Raw genomic sequence first — 16323 nt, 5'->3', positions numbered from 1 at the left:
ATTTCAGAGTTTCGGAGTCTTCACAGTTTGGTTGTTCTTCCTCACTACTTACTTACTACATTGCTTTAAAATTTCTGAGGTGGATCCAACTTCATCTTTGCACAAAAAGGATTGAAAGAAAGCTTTGGAGCGGAACTGTACACTTACTTTCACATTTAGGGCATTTAGCAGACACTCTTAATCCAGAGCGACTTACAAAGTGCTTTGTATCTCTTCACAGAATGCATCCTAGATAGTAGCACAGATGGGTCTTGGTCATAGGTCAAAGGGCTGTATGACATCATGGGTGTGATTGCTGTGAAACCCAATGACTCTTCCATTAGACTTCTTCATGCATTTTTGTAATGAACAATATTAATATTAACAACAATATTAACATCTTCTAAGGCTGATTTGCTAATAAAGGGCAACAGTCTTCATGTTGACGCTCGTGTGGTGGTGGCGTTCAGCTTGTGTACCACATTGTTCTGATATCACTGCTGCTTTCAGAGTTGGACAGAGCAGACTTGGTCCTATGGTCCTGTGCTCTGTGGGCTGAAGTCCTGCTGGTATAGTAGGAGGGCTATCAAAGCCAGGGAGAACTAAACAGAGCAAACTTTCCTTTCAACGATTTTGATGTTACAGGAAAAAAAAAAACAAAAAACAGCCACAAGACCAAAACCTACATCTATAGTATCATCAAAAGGTTTTCAAAAATTGTTAAAGAGCATAATTAAACTTTTTACTTAGGGTCCAGGGAAAATATATTTAGTCGGAGCACCACGAAGGACCTTCATTAGAATGACATGTCTGACATCACAGGAATACACTGTGCTGCAAAGTCTGTTGTCATAACCTGCTGTCTTTAGAACCTAGAAAATGGCATTTTGTAACCATACGTCAGCAACGTTATAACACGTGTTATGTCGGTTTAACATAAAAAATGAGCAAATATGTCTTTATGACAGCTCACGTTAAAACCACCTTCCTAAATATGAGTTTATGATAAATGTCCTGAAGGACTTACACAGATCTCATGTGTTAATACCGTCCCTAAGTAAAGCGTTACCACATCTCCTTTACGCATAAACCATCCCATAATTTTCCATGAGGTTTTTGAAGCAGGTTTCTGAGCATTTGTGCTAGGGCTCAGGTGCTCAGTCAGACGTGTGATTTAACCAGTGAAGGAAGTGTCCTCCGGTCAGGAAGATGTCAAGAGGACTTTAGAACCTGGATGCAGCGAGCGTCAGCTAAAACTAGTGGACTTGTTGGTGTAAGCAGAAGGCTGGGCACTTTATTTATGCCAAGATTGAGTAATGAAGGATCAGGAACAGAAGCCTGAAGCTGTTGTTCTTGAGTTTGCCAGAGCATTTTTACTAGAAAATATTAGCCAGGCTAACAAACCATTAAGCTCTGCCTTATAAACAGCATGGTATCTAAGTCAACGGTAAGCCAGCTTGGCCATTCCGGGAGTTTGCTGTTGAAAGACAAACCCACATACTACATCTGAGTGTGTTTAAGTGTGCAGTGTCAAACACCCAATAAGGAGCCTAGATAAATAGGATTGCATCACTGACATAGGGCAGATAGTCCTGTGCACGTTTTCACATATAGCAACAGGACATAGTAAAGTGCTAAAGTGTTTTATGATGGTATTTTAGATTAGGGCTGTTGTTGTTATGACTGACTATAAAGATGTCCTGTTAGGTGTTGTCTGGTTAATGGTTCAACCGCCCGAGGGTTATCTTGATCACACTGTACCTGCGCTTGACAGCTGCACACTCTTCAACCTTTCATTCACCCCAGTAGTTGGTGAACAGGATGTGACTTTGATCTTTCAATTTATATTCATCCTAAATCTCAACACATGCTGGCTATGGACGGTCAGTACTGTATAATTACAACCAGTGTTACAGTGACACACAGCTAAAGTTGTTTAGATCAGTAGGAACTTATCTTATCTTGTAAAAGTGCACACCCCATTGATTCCTCATTCCTGTGTTGTTATTATTACTTCAGCTCATATACAACTGGCTGTAAAGACATTCCTCAATAGTGTGACGACGTGAGATGTAAGGGTAGGCACGAGACTTAAGGGTAGATGCGACACATAAGGGTAGACATGACACGTAAGAGTAGATATAAGACATATGGGTAAATGTGAGATATAAGGCTAGATATGAGACGTAAGGGTAGATGTGAGACATAAGGGCAGATGTGAGACATAAGGGCAGATGTGAGACGTAAGGGTAAATGTGAGACATAAGGGTAGATATGAAATGTAAGGGTAAATGTGAGACATAAGGGCAGATGTGAGACGTAAGAGTAAATGTGAGACATAAGGGTAGATATGAGACGTAAGGGTAAATGTGAGACATAAGGGTAGATATGAAATGTAAGGGTAAATGTGAGACATAAGGGCAGATGTGAGACGTAAGAGTAAATGTGAGACATAAGGGTAGATATGAGACGTAAGGGTAAATGTGAGACATAAGGGCAGATGTGAGATGTAAGAGTAAATGTGAGACATAAGGGTAGATGTGAGGCGTAAGGGTAAAGTTAATTCACTGCTGCTTGGTATAGCTGATGCAGCCAGGACTGATCCCAGAACAGCATGTACAGTTGGAGTAATTTATTTGGAACATTGTTGTAACTACAAGCACAAAGAAATCTGCCTGTGTAAACTGTTTAAAGCGCAGAGGCCTGCGTTGTGTGTGAAGTGATAATATCTGTTGGAGCGTTGGGCTCGTGCCTTTCTGAGTTATTTCTGGTGTAATGTCCTGTAGCTCATGTCCACCCAGCCCTGCAGCTTTATATTAACTCAATAAAAGGCTTTTATGTCTTCACTAAATCACAAGCCATTCTGCGACAAATACAGAATATACAAAATAGATCTTAATCTCATAATCAAGAACTTTCAAATCAAGGTCATAAAAGCAAATCTGTTCTTTTTGTTTTCTTTTCTTTATAGTCATGAACAGCTGTGGTATAGAAATAGGAAATGGCAAAGTCCTTAGGTCTAGATCTATAGAAATGAGTGTGATTTCTTCTGTCTCTATCAGATGCAGAGACTCTAAACTTAGAATCAATGTATATTTAGGCATAGATGCAAGGGAAATAATAGGGATGTGAATTAGTGATTTTAAGTCATTAAATTAAATAACGGTTTAATGTCTTTGATGAAACCACGCAGTAATGTCTTTAACTAGAATGTTGCTTTGTTGTTGTAAAACAACTCACTCTTTTTGTGAGGCCAAAAAAATAAGGAACAGACAACAGAATCATACAAGCATGGCAAGCAGACAGGATCAGATCAAAGCAGTATTGCTTTCTCACATTAATGCTTTATTTTGCACGGGCGCTGTGTGGTTGGCAGGTGGACGGGCGAGTGTGTTCGCGCGTGTGAAAGTGACGCCATGCCACCTCTCGCGCATAATCTGGTATACTAGATAATGGATCAAATTTAATAGCCTTGGTGTGAAAATAAACATCAGAATGAGTATTTGTTCTCATCTACAAGGCGCTAATCCGAGTACGATGGCGTGCACGTCTGCTGTCAGTAATCCGAGCTAGTGCATCATATGCCTGAATATGTACAGTTCTTACAGTTCTTGGTGTGCTTTTATACATTTGTCCTATTTCAGAGATATTTCAATCAGAGCCCTGGAGATAGTTGTTCATCCTCATTTTACCTAACAGAGGCCAGTAAAACTACCAGTTATTATAAAATCTATAACCAGATTTGTATTTATGTATAAAATTTGAGTTATTTTGTTAGACAAGCATTGCAGTCAAATACTGGTAGATATTGTTCACTCATTTTGGTCTACTCTCCTGAAACCTGTAGATGAACCGAGACGTCTGATATTAGCAAAACGGATATATTTGAAAAACTATTCTCTTCAAATTCTAATTCCACTGTTAAAGCTTATATTTCTATTTTTGGGCATAACTCAGACAGGGAACAATAAGTTCTATTTTGGAAGGCAAATGCCATGTCAAATAAATCCTACTCATAACAGTAATAATAGGGCTTCAAGTAAAGGGCTAATTTATCAGTTGTCTGTTCGTGGTGAGCATGTTTTGGAAAATACTCATTTAGAGTGGAAGAAAGGAAGCTTGACTCATCCTATTTGACTGTGTCAGTCTCAGTCATTTTGTTTTCAGCTTGTCTGTACAATTTATTAAAATTGGCAGCGCCGTGTACATAAAAACAGCACAGAATAAAGATGATGTCTCGTCCCTTAGCTGGGACTACCTCTGCAAGCCCTCCTGAACCCCCCACACCCAGGGCCTGCTGTGCCAAACAACACGGATACATCATCTATTTGTTCTAAGAAATTCCCGTTTTTAATGTTAAGGAATGTGTCTCATTAATTATAATGCTTTAAAATGAGTTATCACATTTTTCTTTTCTTTGCGACTCCCTTGTTTTCAAGGGAGAGCTCAATAATTCCTGTTGCACAGAAATGTCAAACCTCATATACATTTTCACAGCAGTATCGCAGCGTTTAACTTGATGGTGCCTCAATGTGTATTTAATGTAAAACCATTGCCAAATTTGTCATAGACAATTACTAGAACATTTTGGTGAAGCTGAGCTACATTTCCAAAAAAGGCCAGTTTGTCTTTTTTGCTGTTTTATCATTGCTGCCACTACGGATTAATAGTTATTTTATGTCCTTTTCTGTTCAAAAGGTGCATGGATTACATGGTTACGTGAGAACTTTGGATTCCAGAACAGAGTCTGTATCCTCTGGAGATCAGATCTATTTATCACAGATGTGTGGGATATCTTTAAATGATCAAACTATTTGGTTTGATTAGATCTGTATACAGGAGTGAGATTCATACGGCTTTATTTGTGTTTGATATGTTTGTGCTGCTCCTTGAATCCCTGCATGTTTTTGGCCACCCGCACTCATAGACTCACCCGCTGCTCCAGACACCCTCAGCCCGTGGTTAGGTTCACCACGCCAAAATATTTTTTAATAGATAAAGATGTGGTTGTGATTTGTTATTATTATTATAATAAATATTTTTATTATTATTAATGTCATACCATTTCCCACCCCCTGCTTGGAAACACAATACATGCTGCTCAGATGATCTGACCAGTAGGGGTCACCGGTTCTCTCTGTGCATAGTGGAGTAGGTAGCTTGGCTGTTTGCAGGGAGCGCTGCACCATGTTCTTCCACCCACTGAGTATCATTCGGAGCACCGCTGCTGCTGGGGTGAAGGCCAGAGGAGAGCGTTGTGATCAGTGTCAGCAGGAATGCTAGTTATGCTCCTTGTGCACGAGGGCTCTGTTGGTGCTGTTAACCGTCCACTAACCATCCACTTAATCCTCGAACAGATCTACACACGCCGGACTCTGTAATAGGTTCGTCCTTTTTTAAAAGGTGCGTTTTCTGGACGCGTGGTGACACGTGGTAGCAGCACGTCTGTTGCCCATGTGCGGTGTGTGACTGAGCAGCTGTTTGGTGATGGGTCGTTCTCAACACAGGAGCAGTGTGGTCTGTGGCACGGATGTAAGGCATTCAATTAGTACCCAAAATGATGCTGTTTTTGAAACAAATTGAAATGGCACAATAGCACCTTGGACATATATGAGGAACATCAGACCTGTTTACAAATGAAAACCATTTTCTTTGACACAAAATGGACGTATGATGACAGAACAATATGTCATATATATGACATACAGACATACTGTAGATGGCTCTTGTGGAGTAATTACATCCCTTAGGCTTAATGGCTTTAAAAGCATGAGGTTGTTCTGAAGTCAGCAGATGTTTCATATCTGCTGGTGTTGGTACCTGTGCTAGTGCTAATGGATCCAGTACTGCAGGACCTGGACGTAGTGGTGGATTCAGGTGCTTTCTCGGAAGCTATTACGAGTCACTAGTATTTTGAGTAATTGGCAAATTAAACTGACCATCTCAAACATTTGACAGATAATAGGAATTGGGCATTTTATGGTTTATCAGTGGGTTTATTGTATTCACTGTTGTGAGCAATTTATTCTGTAACATTTTAACTGTCTTACTATTACAATCCTTAAATAATGTAAATTATATACACTGAACGGCCACTTTAGTAAAAATAAATATTGCTCTATTAGTCATTACAGCTACCAAGAAATGTATATCGGTGAATTGGAAATCTGAACACTTACCTCAGATTTCAGAGTTTGTTCTTTACTTCTGGGATGACCTTTTATACCTATTAATATCTGTTAGGGCTCACGCATCATCTCTGAAAAGTACAGTTTATAAAGCTGACAAAGGAAATCGTAAACGGTGAAGAGTATTGATGTGACAAGCTTTTGAACCTCCTCTCCCCCATTCCCTTTAATGTTTATTTATTTACTGTATTTACTTTTACTTATTATTTATTTAAGAAAAAACTCAATTGTATCATGTTCTACATTTGGAAGTTTGGAATTTCCTGTGTGTATAAATAAAGCTGTAAAAAAAATCCCATCAGCATGATGAAACAGAAAACTGGATTCATATGACCAGGTGAAGTTTTCACTGCTAAGTGATCCAGTTTTTGCAATCTTTTTGCCCACTGGACTCTTAATGTTCTGTTTCCCTTAGACAGCAATGACACCTGAACTGGCCGCCTGCTGTTACAGCCCATATGTCCTAAGGAACGAGAGGTTTATGTGTTCTGATATGTTAGTTGGAGCACAGAAGCTGCTCCACAGAAAACTTGTGCTGCACTCTGGGGTCATGTGTCTAACTTGCATACAAGGAAGCTACAATCATGGACAGGTATCCCCAATAAAATAGCCATTCAGCATGTGCAGATCATGATGAAGAAAATACATTTAAAATGTTTCATTTAAACAGTGCAAACTGAAGAAACCATATACCTGAGGAAGAATGGAAATACTGTGGTCCAGGGGCCATTTCTCAACCGTAATCACATTCTTCTCTTAAGAAATGACACAAAAAGAAAACATCTAAATTAACTTAAAACTAAAGCGAAAAGTAAATAAACCATGGAAAGAATTTAATGTGACTGCAAGGACATTTTTGTAGGACATAAGTGGAGACCTAGTGGGCCAACGATGATCTTATTTTGAAATGATGGCATAAAAAGATCAACTTAAGATTCTAGAAGAATTCCAACTAAAGTGGCCTAAACTCAAGGAGCAGTCTGTCAAAGAATCTAATAAGCACAAAACCTGCATCTAGGACTCTTAATGCAATGCTGAAATGTCTATTTTTAGTGAGCAGCTTTCCCTGCACATTTGTGGGGGACTTTTCTAGTGAGTCCACTAAACACAGATTCCTAATAGTGACACTGCTTCTAATGGATGGATAAAACGACTTTTATGCATCACCCCAGAATGGTCAAAATTCTTCAGATGAGCTTCAGGTGGTCGGTTTGTTCTCAGATCATCATATTCATTAAGGGGGGCTGCTGGTGTCCCCATCAAAGCAGCAGGTCCCCTGCAGTGACAGCATCAGACGCCTTAAGCCTGGTTTATTAAATTACGTAATCGCTGAGGCTCCGCCCGTGCGCGAGTGCCTCGCGCGCTGTCGCTGCGCGAGGTCGTGCACCTCTCGAATTTTGCAACTTCGCGCGCGCGCCGCGCTTCAGCGCGATCGACAAAGTCATGTTTGCAGGGTTCATACACCTATACAAGGTGGAATTAAAGCACTTGTACGGCACTTTCAAGGTCCATTTCAATATTTTCCAGCATGATAAACATAATTAAGTTAAATATTGACGCGCCGCGAGCGGCGAGGGTCCGCGCGGCGAAAATGACGTAATCGCTGAGGCTCCGCCCGTGCGCGAGTGCCTCGCGCGCTGTCGCTGCGCGAGGTCGTGCACCTCTCGAATTTTGCAACTTCGCGCGCGCGCCGCGCTTCAGCGCGATCGACAAAGTCATGTTTGCAGGGTTCATACACCTATACAAGGTGGAATTAAAGCACTTGTACGGCACTTTCAAGGTCCATTTCAATATTTTCCAGCATGATAAACATAATTAAGTTAAATATTGACGCGCCGCGAGCGGCGAGGGTCCGCGCGGCGAAAATGACGTAATCGCTGAGGCTCCGCCCGTGCGCGAGTGCCTCGCGCGCTGTCGCTGCGCGAGGTCGTGCACCTCTCGAATTTTGCAACTTCGCGCGCGCGCCGCGCTTCAGCGCCATCGACAAAGTCATGTTTGCAGGGTTCATACACCTATACAAGGTGGAATTAAAGCACTTGTACGGCACTTTCCCACTGCGCAAAGATACGTTGAAACGACGTCTTTTCCAAGTCATTTTTGCACGTCGGATTTTGGTCCCCTGAAGGTGCAGACTGTGACGCCAGATGACGTCTTTTTTCCGACGTCTTTTGCACGTCGTGTATCGACGACCCCGGGACGTCCGGATAAGGGCCATTTCTAGTCCAAATGAAGTCTTGTGTAGGTCTTTTTTGCGTAAAACATTGACTCCTTTTAGACATCGTTTTTATAAGCCTACCAACAGCTATTTCTAAATAGAGCTGTAATATCGAAGGAAATGCTTTCTTAAAACACAATTTCCATGGGGATTCATAGTTTCTGTGCACAACTAGTGCCATTTTAGAAGGTAGCATTTTGTCCTGGTAAATTTTCCTAGCTTCCTTTTCGTCGCAGCAGATAACTGGAAACGTATAAAGTGTAAGGTTCAAATCTGCTGAGCCTAACGAACTTCAGAAAGATGAACGGGAACAATAAACAGGTCCGCCACCTTCTGGCACCAGTTACACACGTTACAATTGTATATGCTTTACAACTAAATCACATGAATGGCATTTCCAATTTCTTTCCACCTTCATTTTTATTGATCACTGGCCAAAACGCCAACTTATAAAAGTAGTAATGTCTGTGGTAAATTCCATCCAATACGTGAGTAGCTAGCTAGCCTTTTGGCTAACGTTAAAACGTAACAAACCTTACAAAAATCCATTACAAAAGTACAAGGTAATGTGATTATATCTATTGATCTGTTACTACAACATATAAACATTTTAGGTTAATATTTTGAGGTTTGTTAAAGACCAGTTGTTAATGTTACCTTGAAATCGCCAGTAAATAACTGTAAAAAGTAACGGATTTCTTTTTAATTTAAACTCCTAAATGCGCGAGTGTAACGTTGCAGAAGCAACGGAGCGAGGAGACGGACACAATTGCAGAGATGAGCGAGATTTAATACGGGGAATACCAAAAGCAGAGTCGTAATACCGGGCGCAGGTCATATCGGGAAGGCAGTCCATACAAGAAATGACAACAGACATACTCGGACAGATAAACCAAACACGACGGGGAAACACGGAACAGGCAGGTACTCTAGTAGCGGAAACAATACTCACGAAGAACAGGTATACAAAGCATAAGGCACGAAGTAGACAAAATCACGGATGACACGACTGGGGAATGACGGGACTTTATACATAGAAACTAACTAGGGACAGGTGATGGCAATGACACTGGGCGTGGTAACAAACAAGGAAACACGAAGACAAACGAGCAGGGCGGGACAAACAGGCAGGGAACACGGACATGAGGGAACCCAGAGTGACAGCTACGAGAGGGGGCGTTGCCCTACGTGACAGCGAGGCAACTCGCTTGAGCTTTTTATGTAGGCTCACTTTTGTATCATAGTCAATTGATTGTATTTAACATAATAGTTATACATAAATATTATATATAAACAAATATTTTGATAATACATACATTTTCTTATACGTGTCTACATTAAATAATGTATAATAATATGGATTTATTACAGTTCACAGGCTGCACCATTGAGGACATGGAGTTTTAGGTTGACGGAGTCGAGCAAAAGTGTTTATCGCCCAAAAGACAAATTTTCTCATACCGCTTTACTCAACATTTAGAAATGTTCATTAATATAAAAAAAACAAATATTATGTATCATGTACATTTCTGTACCCTTCTTAGACGTCTCCGTGACGTTGAAATTCCGACGTTCAAGTGTTTAACTGCATATCGACGTCCAAGTGGGGTCATAGTTAAGCCTAGTTTATACTCGACGCGCCGCGAGCGGCGCGAGGGTCCGCGCGACGAAAATGACGTAATCGCTGTGGCTCCGCCCGTGCGCGAGGGCCTCGCGCGCTGTCGCGGCGCGAGGTCGTGCACCTCTCGAATTTTGTAACTTCGCGCGCGCGCCGCGCTTCAGCGCGATGGACAAAGTCATGTTTGCCGGGTTCATACACCTATACAAGGTGGAATTAAAGCACTTGTACGTCACTTTAAAGGTCCATTTCAATATTTTCCAGCATGATAAACATAATTAAGTTAAATATTGACGCGCCGCGAGCGGCGAGGGTCCGCGCGGCGAAAATGACGTAATCGCTGAGGCTCCGCCCGTGCGCGAGTGCCTCGCGCGCTGTCGCTGCGCGAGGTCGTGCACCTCTCGAATTTTCGCGCGCGCGCTGCGCTTCAGCGCGATCGACAAAGTCATGTTTGCAGGGTTCATACACCTATACAAGGTGGAATTAAAGCACTTGTACGGCACTTTCAAGGCCCATTTCAATATTTTCCAGCATGATAAACATAATTAAGTTAAATATTGACGCGCCGCGAGCGGCGCGAGGGTCCGCGCGGCGAAAATTACGTAATCGCTGAGGCTCCGCCCGTGCGCGAGTGCCTCGCGCGCTGTCGCTGCGCGAGGTCGTGCACCTCTCGAATTTTGCAACTTCGCGCGCGCGCCGCGCTTCAGCGCCATCGACAAAGTCATGTTTGCAGGGTTCATACACCTATACAAGGTGGAATTAAAGCACTTGTACGGCACTTTCCCACTGCGCAAAGATACGTTGAAACGACGTCTTTTCCAAGTCATTTTTGCACGTCGGATTTTGGTCCCCTGAAGGTGCAGACTGTGACGCCAGATGACGTCTTTTTTCCGACGTCTTTTGCACGTCGTGTATCGACGACCCCGGGACGTCCGGATAAAGGCCATTTCTAGTCCAAATGAAGTCTTGTGTAGGTCTTTTTTGCGTAAAACATTGACTCCTTTTAGACATCGTTTTTATAAGCCTACCAACAGCTATTTCTAAATAGAGCTGTAATATCGAAGGAAATGCTTTCTTAAAACACAATTTCCATGGGGATTCATAGTTTCTGTGCACAACTAGTGCCATTTTAGAAGGTAGCATTTTGTCCTGGTAAATTTTCCTAGCTTCCTTTTCGTCGCAGCAGATAACTGGAAACGTATAAGTGTAAGGTTCAAATCTGCTGAGCCTAACGAACTTCAGAAAGATGAACGGGAACAATAAACAGGTCCGCCACCTTCTGGCACCAGTTACACACGTTACAATTGTATATGCTTTACAACTAAATCACATGAATGGCATTTCCAATTTCTTTCCACCTTCATTTTTATTGATCACTGGCCAAAACGCCAACTTATAAAAGTAGTAATGTCTGTGGTAAATTCCATCCAATACGTGAGTAGCTAGCTAGCCTTTTGGCTAACGTTAAAACGTAACAAACCTTACAAAAATCCATTACAAAAGTACAAGGTAATGTGATTATATCTATTGATCTGTTACTACAACATATAAACATTTTAAATTCCAGCACTTTTCAAACCTGAAACACAAAGCAACATCAAAATGCGTCAGGTAAATGTTCATTCCCCTTTTTTTGAGGGGTGTTTCTTTATACTACCACATATAGTTTCGGACAACATTGCAAAGCCATATTTATGTTTGATGCCTGGTGTATATATACAGTCTCTGGTCAGGTAAAAGTGTTCTTTCCCCGGTTTCGCAGAGTAATCGCTGAGGCTCCGCCCGTGCGCGAGTGCCTCGCGAGGTCGTGCACCTCTCGAATTTTGCAACTTCGCGCGCGCGCCGCGCTTCAGCGCGATCGACAAAGTCATGTTTGCAGGGTTCATACACCTATACAAGGTGGAATTAAAGCACTTGTACGGCACTTTCAAGGTCCATTTCAATATTTTCCAGCATGATAAACATAATTAAGTTAAATATTGACACGCCGCGAGCGGCGCGAGGGTCCGCGCGGCGAAAATTACGTAATCGCTGAGGCTCCGCCCGTGCGCGAGTGCCTCGCGCGCTGTCGCTGCGCTAGGTCGTGCACCTCTCGAATTTTGCAACTTCGCGCGCGCGCCGCGCTTCAGCGCGATCGACAAAGTCATGTTTGCAGGGTTCATACACCTATACAAGGTGGAATTAAAGCACTTGTACGGCACTTTCAAGGTCCATTTCAATATTTTCCAGCATGATAAACATAATTAAGTTAAATATTGACACGCCGCGAGCGGCGCGAGGGTCCGCGCGGCGAAAATTACGTAATCGCTGAGGCTCCGCCCGTGCGCGAGTGCCTCGCGCGCTGTCGCTGCGCTAGGTCGTGCACCTCTCGAATTTTGCAACTTCGCGCGCGCGCCGCGCTTCAGCGCGATCGACAAAGTCATGTTTGCAGGGTTCATACACCTATACAAGGTGGAATTAAAGCACTTGTACGGCACTTTCAAGGTCCATTTCAATATTTTCCAGCATGATAAACATAATTAAGTTAAATATTGACGCTAAGTTAAAGCGCTGCGCTTCAGCGCGATCGACAAAGTCATGTTTGCAGGGTTCATACACCTATACAAGGTGGAATTAAAGCACTTGTACGGCACTTTCAAGGCCCATTTCAATATTGCAATTGATTTTAAATATTGAATTAAATATTGACACGCCGCGAGCGGCGCGAGGGTCCGCGCGGCGAAAATTACGTAATCGCTGAGGCTCCGCCCGTGCGCGAGTGCCTCGCGCGCTGTCGCTGCGCGAGGTCGTGCACCTCTCGAATTTTGTAACTTCGCGCGCGCGCTGCGCTTCAGCGCGATCGACAAAGTCATGTTTGCAGGGTTCATACACCTATACAAGGTGGAATTAAAGCACTTGTACGGCACTTTCAAGGTCCATTTCAATATTTTCCAGCATGATAAACATAATTATAGTTAAATATTAATACATATACTCGAAATGATTCGAAATAATTAGCTTTTTTATCACATTATTTGATGGTTGTTTATTTTCAAAACGCTCAATCTTAACGTCTTCACGTTCTCTCATGTTTCGTCCTGGAATTACAAGAGGCTCGTATTTGTTAACGTAATTTCAACATTTTAATGTACTTTAGCCTAAATTCCAGCACTTTTCAAACCTGAAACACAAAGCAACATCAAAATGCGTCAGGTAAATGTTCATTCCCCTTTTTTTGAGGGGTGTTTCTTTATACTACCACATATAGTTTCGGACAACATTGCAAAGCCATATTTATGTTTGATGCCTGGTGTATATATACGGTCTCTGGTCAGGTAAAAGTGTTCTTTCCCCGGTTTCGCAGAGGTTTTTTTATTCTCCACTGCTACCTATGGCCACCTATCGTTTCGGAGAACACTGCAGCGACGCTCGCGACGTTTGCGAAAGTATAAACGCCTACACCGCTCGCGCAGGGTCGCGCGAGGTGGGCGGCGTCGCGCGCTACGGTCGCTCGCGAAAGTATAAACCAGGCTTTAATCACTGATAAGACAGTTAGGCTCATTACTGCTGTGGTGTTTTCGGCGGTGGTTGGCAGGATTATCCAGGGTTGGCCTCTTACCAGGCACCAGATGGTAACAGGCCTGCTAGTGACCTGCAGGGGGAAGAGCTGTAGTGTCCTGTAGGGGGAAGAGCTGTAGTGTCCTGTAGGGGGAAGAGATGTAGTGTCCTGTAGGGGGAAGAGATGTAGTGTCCTGTAGGTGGAAGACCTGTAGTGTCCTGTAGGAGGAAGAGCTGTAGTGTCTTGTAGGGGAAGAGCTGTAGCATCCTGTAGGTGGAAGAGCTGTAGCGTCCAGTAGGGGGAAGAGATGCAGTGTCCTGTAGGGGGAAGAGCTGTAGCGTCCTGTGGGTGGAAGAGCTGTAGCGTCCTGTAGGGGGAAGAGCTGTAGTGTCATGTAGGGGGAAGAGATGTAGTGTCCTGTAGGGGGAAGAGATGTAGCATCCTGTAGGGGGAAGAGCTGTAGCGTCCTGTAGGTGGAAGAGCTGTAGCGTCCTGCAGGGGGAAGAACTGTAGTGTCCTGTAGAGGGAAGAGCTGTAGCGTCCTGCGTGGACTACAGTGCCGTTGTCTTCTTTGCTTCTCATTTTCTCATCTTCTTCTGCTTGGCTTCATATATTTGCCTTCTGTTTAGTTTTTTTCTCTTTGTTCTTCTGTTTGGTTTTGTTTGCTTTCTTCTTTGTTCTTTTGTTCCTTTTTGCTTCATATGGTTTAATGTGTTTTGCTGTTTCATTTTGTTATTGTATTTTTTAGTTATTAAATAATGAAATTGTGCTATTTAGTGTACTTGTCATGCCTAATTTCCTTGGTATAGTCCATCTGTAAGCTTTGATGCAGGCATGTCTGTGTGCTCCCGAGTGGAGTAACACTTTACTGCACCTACAGGGGGCTGGACCAAAGCTCCACCTTCATCTTGAGGGTTTTGGGATGAGAGGTTCATATATTGTGGGTGAGGTTTGTTTCTGTGTTGTGTTGTTTTCAGGTACTGAGTGCTTTGCGTGGGTGAGGCTCTTTTCAGAGTGAGTCTTCACTGGTTGCTGTGGTGATAATTCCACAGTCTGGTTGTGGTTTATTTCGCTTACAACATTTGTAAAGTGATTGTAGTGTTAAATGAGATGTGGCAAGTTTGCATCGCCAGAATAACACTCAGCACATTTTTGATGTTGGTTTTCTCTCGTGAATGGTTTTTATCTTGCTTCTATAGTTAGCCATCTTATTTTAATTTGCTGAATAAAATAGTATTTTATTCAATTATTGTTAAATAAATGATACATTGGGAATTCCTGCCTCTGGCCCACTGTTGTAGATTGTAGCCTTTTTTCAACTCACTGGTTGAGTTTTTCAAGGTGGCATGGTGTGATACCTTTACCAAAATAACTGTCTGGATATAGCACTGACGCTGTTAGTTCAGTTTGGACTTGATTTAACTCTAGAGCATTTTGAGATAGCATCTGGCTTTCCTACATTGACTGCAGTGTAACTAACTGAACAACTGGAGCTGAAATTGTGAGAAAATGATGTGTGCAGTGTTAGGATAAGGCATGTTTTCAGCAATATTGCCAGGTATGATAATATTGTAAAGCATGGACTCTGGATTTTAGCCACATATAGTGTGCCTGTGATTCTGCTTATTATGTGGTGTATATGCTTAATATAATGTTTAATTCCTATTTGTCACCCAAATCTCAATCATCACTCAGGATGCATTATTGCATGAAACTGACTATATTTATTATTTTTATTTATTTATTTTTATGAAGCCATCATATGTGGACACTGCATTAGCGAATCACACTGAAAACAGTAAAGTAGACAAACTCCACTAGCCGTCCATGTGAATCTCCGCCACATGCTTCACATGACCCATGGATTCCTGTCTAATTAGTGCATGGGCAGTGGTGGGAGGGCTGGCCAAGGAGGAGCCCAGTTACCTCACCGCTGAACAGTCACCTCACCGCTGAACAGTCATCTCACTGTTGAACAGTCACCTCACTGCTGAACAGTCACCTCACCTCTGAACATTTTACTGACTTCTGAACAGTCACCTCACTGCTGAACAGTCACCTCACTGCTGAACAGTAACCTCACCGCTGAACAGTTACCTCACTGCTTAACAGTTACCTCACTGCTGAACAGTCACCTCACCGCTGAACAGTCACCTCACCGCTGAACAGTTACCTCACTGCTGAACAGTCACCTAACCTCTGAATAGTAACCTCACCGCTGAACAGTCACCTCACTTCTGAACAGTCACCTCACTTCTGAACAGTTACCTCACTGCTGAACAGTCACCTCACTGCTGAACAGTCACCTCACCGCTGAACAGTTACCTCACTGCTGAACAGTCACCTCACCTCTGAATAGTAACCTCACCGCTGAACAGTCACCTCACTTCTGAACAGTTACCTCACTGCTGAATAGTCACCTCACCTCTGAATAGTAACCTCACCGCTGAACAGTCACCTCACTTCTGAACAGTTACCTCACTGCTGAATAGTCACCTCACCTCTGAATAGTAACCTCACCGCTGAACAGTCACCTCACTTCTGAACAGTTACCTCACCGCTGAACAGTCACCTCACTGCTGAACAGTCACCTCACCACTGAACAATTACCTCACCGCTGAACAGTCACCTCACCTCTGAATAGTAACCTCACCGCTGAACAGTCACCTCACTTCTGAACAGTTACCTCACTGCTGAATAGTCAACTCACCTCTGAATAGTAACCTCACCGCTGAACAGTCACCTCACTTCTGAACAGTTACCTCACCGCTGAACAGTCACCTCA

The 16323-nt window shown here is 42.8% G+C and overlaps 1 protein-coding gene across 4 annotated transcripts in view; it reads left to right on the top strand.

The window, feature by feature from the left end:
* The window catches only part of LOC143482042 (5-hydroxytryptamine receptor 4), a 29131-nt gene that overhangs the window by 7686 nt on the left and 5122 nt on the right, over nucleotides 1-16323 (top strand). The window lies entirely within an intron of this gene.

This window comes from Brachyhypopomus gauderio, chromosome 18 (genome assembly GCF_052324685.1).
Source record: "Brachyhypopomus gauderio isolate BG-103 chromosome 18, BGAUD_0.2, whole genome shotgun sequence".
In the NCBI taxonomy this organism is placed as follows: domain Eukaryota; kingdom Metazoa; phylum Chordata; class Actinopteri; order Gymnotiformes; family Hypopomidae; genus Brachyhypopomus; species Brachyhypopomus gauderio.
Note: the sequence above shows the minus strand (reverse complement) of the source record. Positions and strands in the feature narration are given on the sequence as shown.